A 14,259-nucleotide genomic window follows, 5' to 3' on the forward strand; every position below is an offset into this window, starting at 1 on the left:
TTCCTGATTATATTTTGGTTAGTTTCTGGTTGGTTTCTGGACAGGTGATTCGTAGAGGTGTTTGGCTCCATGTTGTGTTTTGAAAGTAGTCGATAAAGTTTAATCTTGGTCTCCTGTGAGCTGAGCATTTGTTACCTCATGTTTGCTGCTGTTTTTCTGCTACAGGTGTTACTTCAGGTGTTTCACATCAGAGCTTTGTACCGAAACTGAAGATGAGCATTGGTCTGCATCCATCCAGCTCATCCTGCACCTGTTCATGTCAACAAAACTCAAAGCATCTCCATCACTTCCTGGTTTGATTCTCCTTTGCATACCGTCTGGCTGAGACAATCAGATATCAGGTCGTTATCTTTGCTTCACACAGAGAGGAGCAGGTGGATAGATGTACAACAACAAGATCAGGTTGATCTCAGGAGGTTTGAGCCAAAAACCGATGGATGAAAATCGTCTTGTTTCTAAAGGTGTTGCTGATATTTCAAAAGAAATCAGCAGTAAACTGAATATATCTGGATCAGCAGTCAGACTGATTAGTTTCCATTTGATCTCCGTTTGGATTCTGGTTGATTTCTAAACATTAAACTGTTTATAAAGTCTGATAGTTTCGGTTTTGTGAAGAACATTCATTGGACCCCGGTGATCTCCTGGGACGGGACGGGGAGCCTGGCTGGGACTGAAACGAATGCAGCTGGATTTGAACCGGGCCTGTTTGTTGTAATCCTTTCAGATTATTTTGGCTGAGATCTGGCACAGATTAATGAAAGTAAATAAATGTTTTGTGTTTTCTTTCTTTAAGGGCGGCCATGTTCTTTCGGTGCGACCCGCAGGAGGAGGAGGAGGAGACCCGACTTGGTTTTGGTAGAAAGGTGGGTTCACCTCCAGAACAAAGCGCTTCATAACACACACACACACAGTAGCCTAATGAAGACAGATGAGACAGCACACACACTTTCCCCAGTCTCCTGGTTACTGATGAGCGTCAGGGGGTCAAAGGTTAAATAAACACAAACTCACCTCTTTGCTGGAGTTTCCTTCCCTGTAATTTCTGGATTTTTCTGAAGCTTTTTTTTTTGTAAACCAACACAAAGAAGCACTAAATACTCAGACAAATTAGCACAACTTTTCTTAAGAATTTGTCTCCAAAATTAACCAATCGATCATAAAAACATGTCTTCAAAATCACCATTCTGGACATTCTGACCTAATGGACATGATCTGTGTCGGCACTTATTCCAACGGTTTGCAGTAAATTAAGATCCTGAGCTACTGAGACGCTTTTCTCTCTAACTTGGATTGTGGCTAACCAGTAAACAAATCCGCCAGAAAAGATTTATTAAAGTAAGTTGATTTAAAGCTGGACGCGTCCCAGGCGAATCATGTTTGACTGGATAATTTATCTGTCTGTTTCCCTCTGGATGCCTGCGGTTCCAATCATCTGGACTTCTTTCTGTTCATCTCTTTCACTTTCCATCCAAAATGTGTTTTACTAATACTCCCCCAAAAAATATCTGCGGCCTGACCAGAAACTTTGTGCTTTTTTATTTGCGAAGCAAAGACGACTACTGTGCGTTTGTTTCTGTGTGAACTTCTGCCAGCTGCTCATTCCTTTGTTTTTTATGTGGACCACATTTGAGTCTGATCGCTCCGTGTTTTAGCGACGTTTTGCTCGTTAGTCCGTCTTTGAGGAAATTTTTTGGGCCGTTTTGGCTGGACTGTGTGGTCGGGATTTGGTTTTAGGATTAAAGTTGAGGAATGCGTTATGTCACAGTTCTCCACGGTGAGCAGAAAAAACATTAAAGTGTCGGATGGCGATACTGTAATTCCCGTTTTCAGATCTGATTCAATGCAGACCTCTCTGGGAATTTTTCTTTGTTAACGTGTGTGTGTGTGTGTGTGCGCGTGTGTGTGTGCGTGTGTGTGTATATACGTACGAGAAGTCCAACAGGGAAACTGACTAACAGATCACTGCTACCACTTCTGGGAAATGGGTAGTGATGGTGTACACAATGATTTTTTTTATCTTTTTTTTTTCTGTCGTTGTTTTGCTGGGTGTTTTAGCGGCGATCCGGCTCCGACGCTCGTTCCTGTTTGTGGAGCAGCTGTGTTTAGAAACTTCTCGGCGGAGCGTTGAATGTAAAACCCATCATGTCTCAGCGGGTGAATTCCTCTGCAGTTATTGTCTTGTAACTTTAAACGTTCCCGGCGTTAGGATTTAATGGGACATTTTAAAAGTTCACGGTCTTTGACTTGTGCAGAATGTAAAGGATAAAACCTGCAGGTGTTTTATTGTCCAGTTGTTTAAAAGGTGATTTTTATTATTTTTATTGCCTTTACAACAGAGTACCAGGATCACGCAAAGAAAATCTAAACATTTAATTATGAGAATAAATTCAAAATAATATGAGAATGAAGTAGAAATAATAGTGGAACAAATTTGAAATAAAACAAGAATAAAATCATAGTTATATGAGAATAAAGTCATAAAATAATGAGAAAAGGTCCAAATAATGAGAATAACGTCCAAAATAATACAAGAATAAATAAAATCATAAAATTATGAGAATAAAGTCGTACTAAAATTAATTCAAAATAACATGACAGTCGAAATAATACTTATTTGAAATAATTCAAAAATAAAATCATAGTATTATCAGAATAAAGTTATAAAATTACTAGAAAGTCATAAAATTACAATAATGTCATATGCGAATAAAGTTGTAAGACAAGTCATAATATTTTGAGAATAAAGTCAGTTTTAGTATATTAGTATTTTTTTGTAAAATAAAAAAAGTTAAAATATTTTGTGCATTTATTAACTTGCTAAACAATAAACATGCAACATTTTAGTTAAATAAAATAATTATTCTGTGGGAAAACAATCTGTAAATTATTGTAGAACCAAGATATAAAAACACTTATTTACTCTTGTTTCATTAACAGAAATGCATATAGTTTATGTTTAGATATTAAAATGTTTTAAAAAGCAAAACTTATATATTGTTGTTAAAGGATAAATACTTTAACATTTTCCATAAAAAAAATGATATGAACCGTACATGAATTCTGTTTTGGGGGCCACAAAAAAAATCAGTTGAGGTGCCAAAAACGGCCCCCGCGCCGCACTTTGGACAGCATAACAACTGGTTGTTGTCATGGTAGTTTCATATCTACACTAGAATTAAAACCCAGACAGATTTATTCCCGTTCTCCACCTCAAACGTCTCATCTGGCTTCAAACCAAAACCAGTCAGACACTTTCTGATCTACGGCTTGGATTTTCACAATAAAACCGATTTGAATTCCTGCTGTAAACATCACTTGGAAAAAACAAAAAAAATTGAGATTAATCCCAGTTTATACTAGAATAGCATCTTGTCTTCGTCAGAACAACAGCTCTAAATCTCTGAACTTGAACTTTTCCCACCACTGATGACGAGATTCAGCAAATAAACGATAAAAACAGAGACGGAGGTGGTGATGACTTACAACCTGCAGGAAAAAACAAACGCTCACTCAGATTAGTAATCCGGTTCGCTTCTCTACTTACAAAGGAAATCATGGTTAAAGTTCGATACAAACACTCTATTATATCCTCAGTGCTCACAAATGATTCACTCAGATAAACACAAACACTTTAGCATGAGCAGTGTGAACACACACACACACACACACCCTGACCTAATGAACCATGTTTTCAAGCCAGAGGCTGTATGTCATCATGGCCAACTGGTGCTACATGTGTTAGCTATAAAGCCCTGATTAACAACAGTGTGTCTCTGTGCAGAGGAGCGCCGTACATGTGTAACTCATGATGGTTGTAAGAAACGCGTTGTTTGACAAACAGACACACTTTACGCTGCAGCCCCCCTCCCGCCTCTCTCTCTCTCTCCCTCCCGCAGCGCAGACTAATAGCTTTGCGATGTGCGTTTCGTCTCGTCGGCACCGAGCTGTGTGAACGTCGGCGGGGGAGCGGACGCCTCGAAAACAGGGATTTTTTTAAACAATATGTCACTGATGAGCAGCGGGTCTGATTGGGACAGTAATCAAGTCGAGCTCCAGCAGTTTGTTTGTATGTAGAAAACACGTCCCCAAAATAAGACCATAAATAAAAACGGATAAAAAAAAGAACATGATGACATAATTTGGGTTTTAGGTTAAAAACAAAACTAAAAACTGTCTTCTCTACACCTCTTCTAAAACATGTTCCTTTAAGTTTAATTTGAGAATTTTTGACACTATTTTTAATAACATTACAAAAATGGTTTAATGCATCTAAAGTTGTTTTTTTTTATTATTTTTCAGTGTATAGATAACATATATGATCATATTTGAACTAGAAAGGATCAAATACAGTCCAGTATTCTTAAATGCACAAAGTTATTTATTTTTGTAACGATGGGAAGCTCCAACCGGATGCTAACGTTAGCATTGTTAGCGGCTAACTGTTAGCTAATCGCACTATTCTCTCAGTGGCTTAGTTTCTTTAGTCTTTGACAGCTAGGAAGCCAAAAATGCCCCCAAACATAATTTATATTTATAATATTTTAACTAGAGAGGATAAAATGTAGTTCAGAGTTTTGAAATATTCCAAAAAGTGTATTTTCTGTTCTGTTTATTGAGGATAGGAGGCTGCAAACGGATGCTAATGTTAGCAGCTAACTGTTAGCTAGTCGCAGTCTTCTCTCTGTGGCTGTAAATAATTTTTACCGAGTCAGTTTCTGTCTGCTGGGATGCAAGACATGATCCCAGGTAGTAAAGTAAAGTTTTTAAAACAAAAATATAGCTTTTATTTCAGAAAAAAAAAGCTTTTAATGCTTTTGTTTGTTAGTTTTAATTATTGTGACTGTCAGCAAAACAGGATATTGAGTTTAAAACAAAAGCATTTTAAATGTGTAAAGTTTTAAAATGTTATCTATATTTTTTTATATGGTGTGTTTTTGTTTTTTACTCTTAAAAATATTGTCTTTCATTCAAACTTTGGGGATTTTCGTTTGGAATGTTAATGACAAATTATTAGATATGAAATATTATAAATGTTTAATTTATAAAACTAAAACAGCAGCAGAGGTGGAAAGAAAGAAATCAGCAACTGCAGGCCAATAACTGGTTCCGGTCATGTCAAAAGTGCTGGAGAAAATTATTCTGGAACAACGAGTACTGCATTTAGAAAGTAACAATCTTCTGCCTGCGCTTCAGTTTGGTTTCAGACGTCCACATTCCACAGAGACGCTGTAAGTGCTGCTTGAAAAGGTTAAACAATCACTTCACAAGGGACAAATGACTGGTGCAGTTTTTCTTGATTTGAAACAGGCCTTTGATACGGTGAATCACAATTTACTGATCTCAAGGCTTTCATCATTTAATTTCTCAGAACGGTCATTGTCTTGGTTTAAATCATATTTGGAAGATCGTGAAAAATGTGTTGTCATTAATAACAGTAAATCTGTCTTCTGCAAAATGGTAACAGGGATTCCACAAGGAACCATCTTAGGTCCGGTCCTTTTCAGTTTGTATGTTAACAGCCTTCCTGAAATTTGTATGCTGATGACCCCATTGTTTACACATCGCACAAAAGCGGTATTGTTGTTAGTGAAAAACTTCAGAACAGTCTGCAGAGACTATCAACATGGCTAAAGGATTCTTGCTTAACTCTCAATACAAAGAAAATAAAGTGCATTTGCTTTTCAATCAAGAAAACATAATTTCAGTCCTTGAATATTCAGATCAATGGGGCCTTATTGAACAAGTATCACAAGAAAAATGTTTAGGAATAATTCTGGATGCTCAGTTAAATTTTAGGAGCCATGTTGATAAAATCTGCAAAACTGTTAGATGGAATATAAATTGTTTTAAAATTATTAGACATTGTTTGACACTTGACTGTGCAGAGATGCTTTTGAACTCACTGATGCTCTCAAATTTTACCTACGGAGCTCCTGTCTAATCAAACTACTCAAAACATTAGCAAGTCTCTATAATCGCGCCTTAAAGTTTTATATCAAAAGTGATTAGATTCCATCTCTGTCACATTTTGGCTAAATTTGGCATTTTGGATTTTACACATTTTCTAAATTATAACGTATTAAAATTGATTTTTAAGTGTTTAAATGGACTTGCACCTACACCATTAAGTGATAGCATGCAGAGACTGCAGGGCAACAGCAGATCTACCAGAGCAGCTTTGGATGGAAATTGTAACATCTCCTTTCAAAGAACCACTTTTGCTCAAAGTGCTGCGTCTGTGAGAGTTTCTGCAGTTTGGACTCACTTCCTGTTCATTTAAAGTCTGCAACCAGTTTTAGTACGTTCAAAAATCAAACACAACTCTGGTTGTGTCAAAACAGAACTGTGTCCATTTTTAATGTTGTGCTATTTTAAATGATTATCACTTCAATTTTTAGAGTTACTTTTTAAAAGCCCATCTAGGGACAAGTTGCACCATGATGCAAACATGGGATGATGTTTTATTCAGTCTGTCTGTCGATGTGCGTCTGTCCCCATCAAATAAACTTTATAATAAGTAACTAGTTACTTTTAGTTAATTACATTTACTTGAGTAACTTTTTTGAAAAAAATTACTTTTAGAAGTATTTTTACTATTATGTACTTTTTACTTTTAATTGAATAATTTTATTATGAAGTATTTCTTCTCCTATTTGAGTAAAATTTCTGGATTTTCTTCCCACTGAATGAAAAACAAACATGTTTTAACCTAAAATCACCAGACACAGACGCAGGCAGGTTTTTTAATTAAAATAAACTGATTTGGAAACATTTTCTTTTGCCCGATTTGACTTTTTGTTTCTTATATGAATTATTGTAATTTTGATCTTTAAAATACCATAACTTCCACTTAATATAATATTTTGGTCCATCTTATGATGTCATTTTGAATAATAAATGATTGATTTGATCAGTTTCTCAGTACCTGATTAGACTTGAGTACAATTTTTGGGTATTTAAATAAAGGTGGCACAAAAGTGAAAAAACAGAAAATATAAAGTTTAAGTGGAAAACTTTATGCTTTTAAAGGAAAACAGACAAAACTTTTACCTATTTAGCCTAATTTTTTTTCTTGATTTCCGTATAATTAACGTTAAACACGCCTGATGTGTTTCATGGCGTCTCATTTTCCTCCACGTTCGTTTTTGTCGTTCATCATTTATTTTGTCAGTGAAAAATCGACTCGCTCTTTGTCTTCTGTACTTCACTTCTGCCTCGGCTCCTTTTCCATGTGAGGCTTTATTTGTCAGAGACGCTGCTTTAATCCCTCCGTTTTGTTGCGTCATCAGACGTGTGACAGTTGGGATTAAGTCTGTCTACCCAGATATTCTCCTAATCTGAACCATCCTTCATCCCAGCAGTAGCATGACGCTTTCCTGTGAAGTTTTTGGTGACACACGCCGTCCAAAATGAGGGGAAAATAGTTAAATGAGTCAGAAATCAGACGGAGCCAGTGGTTGCTCATAAATAATGAGTGTTTAGCTTTGGGCTGCATCGAGTTGTCCCCATCTTAAATCACAAAAATAAACGTTTCCCGAAAACAGTTGCTGCACTGATATTAATGAGTTGGCTCAAAACTCTGCAAAACAAATTCATTTGAAAATAAAGTTTTCTTTAATGGTCTCTGTTATTTAAGCTAAGGTTTCACAAACTTCTCAAACATACACACTTCCCTTTATTTTTTCCCCGATTAGTGAATAAACAGGGCTAAATGATGTTTTAATGCAATTAAATCACTTTCTTACCCAGATATTTAAAAAACCTTTGCATTACATAATGAGAACAATTTTCAATATGATGGAATAGATGAGGAAAATGAATGAAGAAAAAATAAAGATTACAAGAACAAAGCTGTAATTTAACCAGATTAGGTTGTAATATTATGACTTTATTCTCATAAATACTTCAATTCACGTATAATTTTCACTTTATTCTTGAAAGTCTTTATTCTCATAATTTTATGTTTTATAAATGTTTAGCCTGGACCTAAAACTCTGTCGTATCTGGAACTAACAATTATTTTAGTAATCAATTATTCTGACAATTAATGTTATACAATATGAAGAATACAGAAACAAATTAAATAAATAATTCATTATTTTTTTTAAAATAAGAAAATAAACATTTTTATTGCTTAAAACTGAACAGCAATATCTTTGTTCACTTCCTCCACCGCCGAAAAAGCAGAAAATTGAAGTCATCGTTCTTTAGAAATCAAGCTCAACGGGAGAAATCCCTGCTGGAGAAGTGAGGGCGATGAGAATCAAGCAGGATTCTGTAGAGAGGTGATAGCCAGGCTAAGCGTTAGCATTACCTGCTGTTGTTTAGATGGCACTCTGAAACATGCATTCAGAGTCTTTAGACAGAATAGATGATTGTTGATTTTGTTTTGAAATAAAAGCAGTTTGATCCGTTTCTACATGTTTCTGTTGTTTTGCCGAACATCCTGTGAAAGTATTGTTTTACCTCAAAGTCATGAGGATTACAGTACGAACCACAAACACTGAGGAGACGGAGCAGCTGCTGAAGATTATACAGCTCGTAGTAAAAATAAAGACTTACACTAGCAAACTGTTTTAGATGTAAGTAATGCTGACTCTTCCATAAATAAAACCATACAAAGTCTGATGAGGACCAGCTAAATTGTCACACAGTAACCTTGAGGAATTGGATAAAAAACCCACATCCTTGTTTCATTCGGAAGTCTTCCCACAAGTCCCTATCCAGAAAATTTGGCAGAGAGCTGGGCAGCTTTGTTCTTAATTAGTTCAAGGAATCTGCATGAAATCTTGAGCTGTTTAACCACATTTAGTCACTGACCCGTAGCCCTGAGGACACGACACACACCGCACACTGTTTCCCTCTTCTCACCAAATTTAACCCCGAAATGTGTCCCGAGTTCGGCCTCCACCTTCCACAGATGAAAAGGGCTTCATAAATTACATCAATTTAGAGATAAATTTAATTAATGGTGATAATAAAAACCAGACTGCTGCTTGACCTCCTGTGAACTTTTCGGTTAGCTGAACCCAACCGCCGCTCGATATTCTGCTTTTTTAAAAACTTTTCTGTTGTTGAGAACGACGCAGGACGCAGATCATAACCAGATGAAATCATAAAAGATCCAAAACAACTTTGAAAACCTCCGTCTTGCAGTCAAAAATGAGCCATCAGCCACATCTGTAACAGCTGTTTCCTCGTCACGGTGGCTTTCCTGTTGTTTTGTTGCTCTTCTTCTCCGTCCTGACAGTTTACCCAGCCGCCCTGCTGGGCCGTGCGGCTCCAATTCTGTTAATAGAGATTACATTACATTTTTATGATCTATATTTTACTCAATCAGAACCTGTTTGGAATAGTTTAGCTATTACATCTGGCTGTTTAAAACACTAACTTTGTGGTTTTTCTCATCTCCCCCGTGTATTTTGGCAGATCAAAAACGTGCTGTAAAAGTCTAAATGTGATTAAAGAAAGCACATTTTCTTTAGTTGGTGAAAGTAAATTGTTTTCTGTGACATCACAGTTTTTGCATAACTAAGGATTGTTTATTTATCTGTTTTCATTGAGATTTTTTTCTTTTTGGACAACCGTTCCTTCTTGTTGTGGATACTGTGTGATTTATGGCAATGTTTTTCATACTTTGCTGCTTTGTTATGGTGCGTAACCATAGCAACGGGGAACAGCTGATTAACATCGGAAAAGCCAAAATAATACCACAACTGAAGCCAGAAATCCCTGAGGGGTCGGAAAGGAGCGTTTAACTTTCCCTTTGGGATCAATCAAGTATTTTTGAATTGAAATTTGAAAGTACGTTGGGTTGCCATGCGTACATTTTCATCAGTGCAAACAGAGTGTCTGCATAGCATAGCAGGAGAGTAAATAACGTGAAATCATTGCTGCAACATTTGAGTAACATTGTTATGTAAAACTGCATGTGTGGCATTTCTTTTCAACATTCAGAAAACATGGAGAGCCTGGAGATCACTCTGAATTACATCCTTTTTGTTGTTGTTGTTTGTTTAACACTTTATTTATTTTCAAAACAAAACAAAGCCGGTGTTGTCATGGTAAAAACTGAAGTGTCAAAAGCTAAAAAACAAAAACAAACAAAAAACAAAGCCCTACGATGATGCAATCAACTCACTCTCTCGCTCTCTGGTTACCTAGCAACAACCTGTTGAGTAACTGGCGTTTTTTACTACAAACAAAAAGTATCAAAATAAATTATTTGCCCTCAGTTGTCACTTTATTACTCTCTTAAAACTTTAAATTAATGAGTTACAACATTTAATTTCCCTTTGGGATCAGAAATGTATTTTTGAATTGAATTTGAACTAGTAGTTAGTTGAACTAGTAGTTAGTTGAACTAGTAGTTAGTTCTTCTCCAAGGTATTTTAAAACAAAGGCTTCAATAAATTACAGTGTATTAAGCTACATAAAATGCTAATAAATGTCAATTATATTAAATAACAAATTAAATAATTAAAGATACATTCACTGTCCCTTTATGTAAAAAAATATTTATGAAAAATGGTAAAAATGTAACTTTGTCACTTTGAAGCGATGGATGGAACCGGGTTTCGCTCTCCGTCCTCCTCGCTGCTGACGTGCCCCCCGTTCGCTTCCTGTGTCCCCCTAAGCCCTCTAAAGCCCAAACTAAACACCCTGGCTGTGAAAGGTTGTTCCCGGGTCAGAGGAAATTGAAAATGTGTTCAGCAGCAGCAGCAGCCACATCATCTTTCACACGCACACCTTCTCCAGTCAGTCAGTCAGTCAGTCAGTCAGTCAGTCAGTCCACCAAGTGGAGCGAATGCGCTGCAGGTGTTAAAAGCTTAGATGGACATAGATGTGGAATGTAAAGATAAGCCTGTAGCTCACATGGCGACACAAAGCAGTAATTATCTGAGTTACACACATAACCGTGTTAACAGGTCACGACCTCTGAGCAGGAGCAGGGTTTGTTTGGTCGTGTGATTTTACAGGAACTGTTTAAATCAGATGTTTGGCACCAGCTGCCATTATCTCATCCTCAAACCGGCAGCAGGCCGTGAATCAGCTTTGAATCAGAGCTGCTTTTGACGCGTCACAATCCTCCACTTCAGTTCCTCCCCTTAGACTCAGGCGTTGGATGAAAACAAATGTCACCACCACGTTGTTTTAAAAGAATAATAACACACCAGTACAGGTGAATGTCATCTGCATAAAGGAGAAATTTATTAATGATCTTTCCATTGGTGTATACTTTTATACTGCAACAAAATAAGTGGGCCAAAGACGTCGCCTTGAGGAACCCCACATTTTGGTTTAAAAAAAAATAAACATGCTCTGTTTTTAAGACAGATCTACCAAACTGGAGGTAAAATATATTTTAAAATCGTTTCTTCAAAACAGACACAGCACTGTAAACTTTAAAATATTTACATTTCTTCACACATTGTGGAAAAAGTGAGCGATGGAGTTTCTTTTTAATGAAGCATTTTTATATCTGTAACAGTTTCTAAATTACATCAGTGTTATAATGAGTGACTTTTGAAGGTGCAGCATATTACTGGACGATATGACTGAAAAACTTATCACGATATAAGCATTTCATATCAGTCGATATCAATAATTATTGATTAGTTTTTTTTTTTGTTTAAATATCTGAAATATTGTCAAACTGGTGGCTTTTCATGTTTTATCCACAGTTTTCAATCCACTGTGTTGTTTTTATTTATTAGCAATTATCAGGCGAAACCTGAAACTGCTGCTGTGTCAGTTACTCAACAGGTTGTTGCTAGGTAATCACAGAATGAGTGAGTTGCTAGGTAACTACAGAATGAGTGAGTTGCTAGGTAACCACAGAACGAGTGAGTTGATTCCACCAACCTAGCTTAACTAGCTGTGAGAAGTTGAGCGACTAAAGTCATTCCTCTGCCTACATCTCCCAGAATGCTGTGCGGTTCTGGATCTGGGTTCAGTAAATATTCTATATACTGAATATTGACACATTATCTATTGCTATTGATCACATGTCTATCAGGATATATAATCTTATTGATTTATAGTCCAGCCCCAGTACAGCATGTGTAAAAATGTTATAAAAACACAAAGTTTGCATGTATTTTTCCCCGGATTTAATCCTATAAATATATTTATTTTCTAACAAGGAAAGCTAAATTATTGAAATCTAATTTTTAAGTTTTTTTGTGCAAGAGGATTTTATTCGTAGTAGAGAGAAAAGAAAAGAGAAAACTGATGATTTCTTACAACCAGTAAATGCAGTATTAGTATTAGCATTAGCATTAGCATAGCAACGGTGGCTCATGAAGTCCAAAAAAATGTTTGCAAAACAAACTCTGGTCTGTTTACAACGTACTAAATGTGTCAGGTGTGAACACATGATGAAACGCTCAGTTGAGCTAAACTTCTGTGGAAAGATGACAGACGTTGAGTCAGATGATAAAACAGATGAGACTCAGATTTGATCACAGCATTGATTCCAGTTGACATAAGTATTTATAAATCACACAGATTTGTACATAAGGCAACAATCCAAAGCCATTTTAAGTTTTAGATGTTTAATATCAGACGGATTTCATGAAAACGTACAAAAAAATTACAATAAATTAACTTTTGCATTTCTAATTGAATGAATTTTGTGGCCCATTTGTACTTAAAGTTGACCAGTTTTGGCCTCAAGGGCAAAAAGTTTGGACCCCTGCTGTGGAAACTTCAGAAAATCTGGCATTCAATGAACAATAGGAGCTTGTTTAACGTCAATAATATCAATATTAATATTGATTAAAAGCGCTATAATCAGTGAAATAATCATTTTCATCACTATTAAGGAATCATTGGCTTAAACAAACTCCTGCATCTTGAGGAAAAGTTACTTAGAAGTTAATTTTGTCTTATTTCAAGTTTACTAAGATGCAATAAAAACTAGACCAAAAACACTTGGTAAGATTTTGTGTTTTTGCAGTGTTTGAAGAAAAGTTCTGGAGTGGCCCAGTCAAAGCCCAAACCTCAATCTGATAGTGAACTCGTGGCAGGACTAGAAAATGGCTGTTCACACCTGCTCCTGATCCTGTCAGAAAAATTGACCAAATTCTGACTTGAAAGGGATTTTTATGTAATTATTTTAGGTGACAGATTTTTATTTGTCGTTATTTTGCAGAAATCAGTTTTAACTTTTCTTATCAAAAAGCCACATTTTGTTGATTATTGTGGATTTTTAAAAGCGATAAACATTCAAGGAGGTGAATACTTTCAATAGACGCAGTTATATAAATATATCATATATATACTTGCAGAGTCTACAAGCTACTTTCATTAATTTACTTTAACCCAAACGTCAGAAATAAGAGTTTTATCTCTTTAGGAGACCAAAATGCTGAAGACGCTGTTTGAAGGCTGAGAAAGATGAATGAGAATAAATTATAAAGCTGATAGAGAATTTGAAATAATCTCTCAATAAGACAAAAATGACTCTTCAGAGTGACTGCAGTGAGCTCAATGTCCGCTAGGCGGCAGCGCTGAGCTGCTGACTGAGAGCCGAAATGAAGAAAAGACTTGAAACGAGGAAAATGAGGAAACCCCAGTCAGGTTGTTCCTCTGTTCTGGGAAGAAAAAATGAAGCAGGGAAAAATATTTCTACACAAGTTATGAGTTAAGTTATAATAAATGATGTCAAAATGCCTCATCTGAGTGAGCGGCTGTTACTGCGCTGGAAAAAGACACGCAGAGATCTGCTTCATCTGCAGATTCACAGAAAAGAAGACCAGACACCCAGGTTCAGGTTTCTGGTGACATATTAAGCTTTATTGTGGGAAATAAGAAAGAGAGGGCAAGAATCGTTTTATTTAGCAGAAATAATGCAGGGGTTCATAATTCAGACAGGTTTTAGATGTGATGAAGTCGAGAAGAGAAAGAAAGGAACAACCTGAGAGATGTTTGAAGTGTTTAAAACCAACTACTGTCAGTGCTTCAGTGTTAATTGTAACCGTTTATTAATAACAAATCAGTTTGACCAAATTTCAGTGGTGTCTCCAAGGGGGGGGGGACTTGGGGCCCATCACCCAACCCTATAAATTTTCTGGAACTTTTATAATAAACATGAAATATTTTCTGCATAAATTTAGGAAAAGTTAAATTAGTTATTTATTTACGTTGCTATTCTCAAAAGATACGTAGATCGAGTATTTTAGGTAAAAAATTAACAACAGTTTTTATTCCAATATATATCAACTGATTCTTGAAACTTGGAAACGTGAATTTACT

General features: G+C 36.0%; 1 long non-coding RNA gene across 1 annotated transcript; it reads right to left on the reverse strand.

Annotated features, from left to right (window-relative positions):
- Positions 1–9,061: 9,061 nt before the first annotated feature.
- LOC103480608 (uncharacterized) lies at positions 9,062–9,480 on the reverse strand. Its single transcript, XR_536125.1, has 2 exons — positions 9,392–9,480; positions 9,062–9,288 (listed from the first exon to the last, which is right to left on the reverse strand). It is a non-coding gene; the product is annotated as an uncharacterized LOC103480608 (long non-coding RNA).
- Between the last annotated feature and the right edge of the window lie 4,779 nt (positions 9,481–14,259).

The sequence above is a fragment of the Poecilia reticulata genome, linkage group LG18 (assembly GCF_000633615.1).
Source record: "Poecilia reticulata strain Guanapo linkage group LG18, Guppy_female_1.0+MT, whole genome shotgun sequence".
NCBI lineage: Eukaryota > Metazoa > Chordata > Actinopteri > Cyprinodontiformes > Poeciliidae > Poecilia > Poecilia reticulata.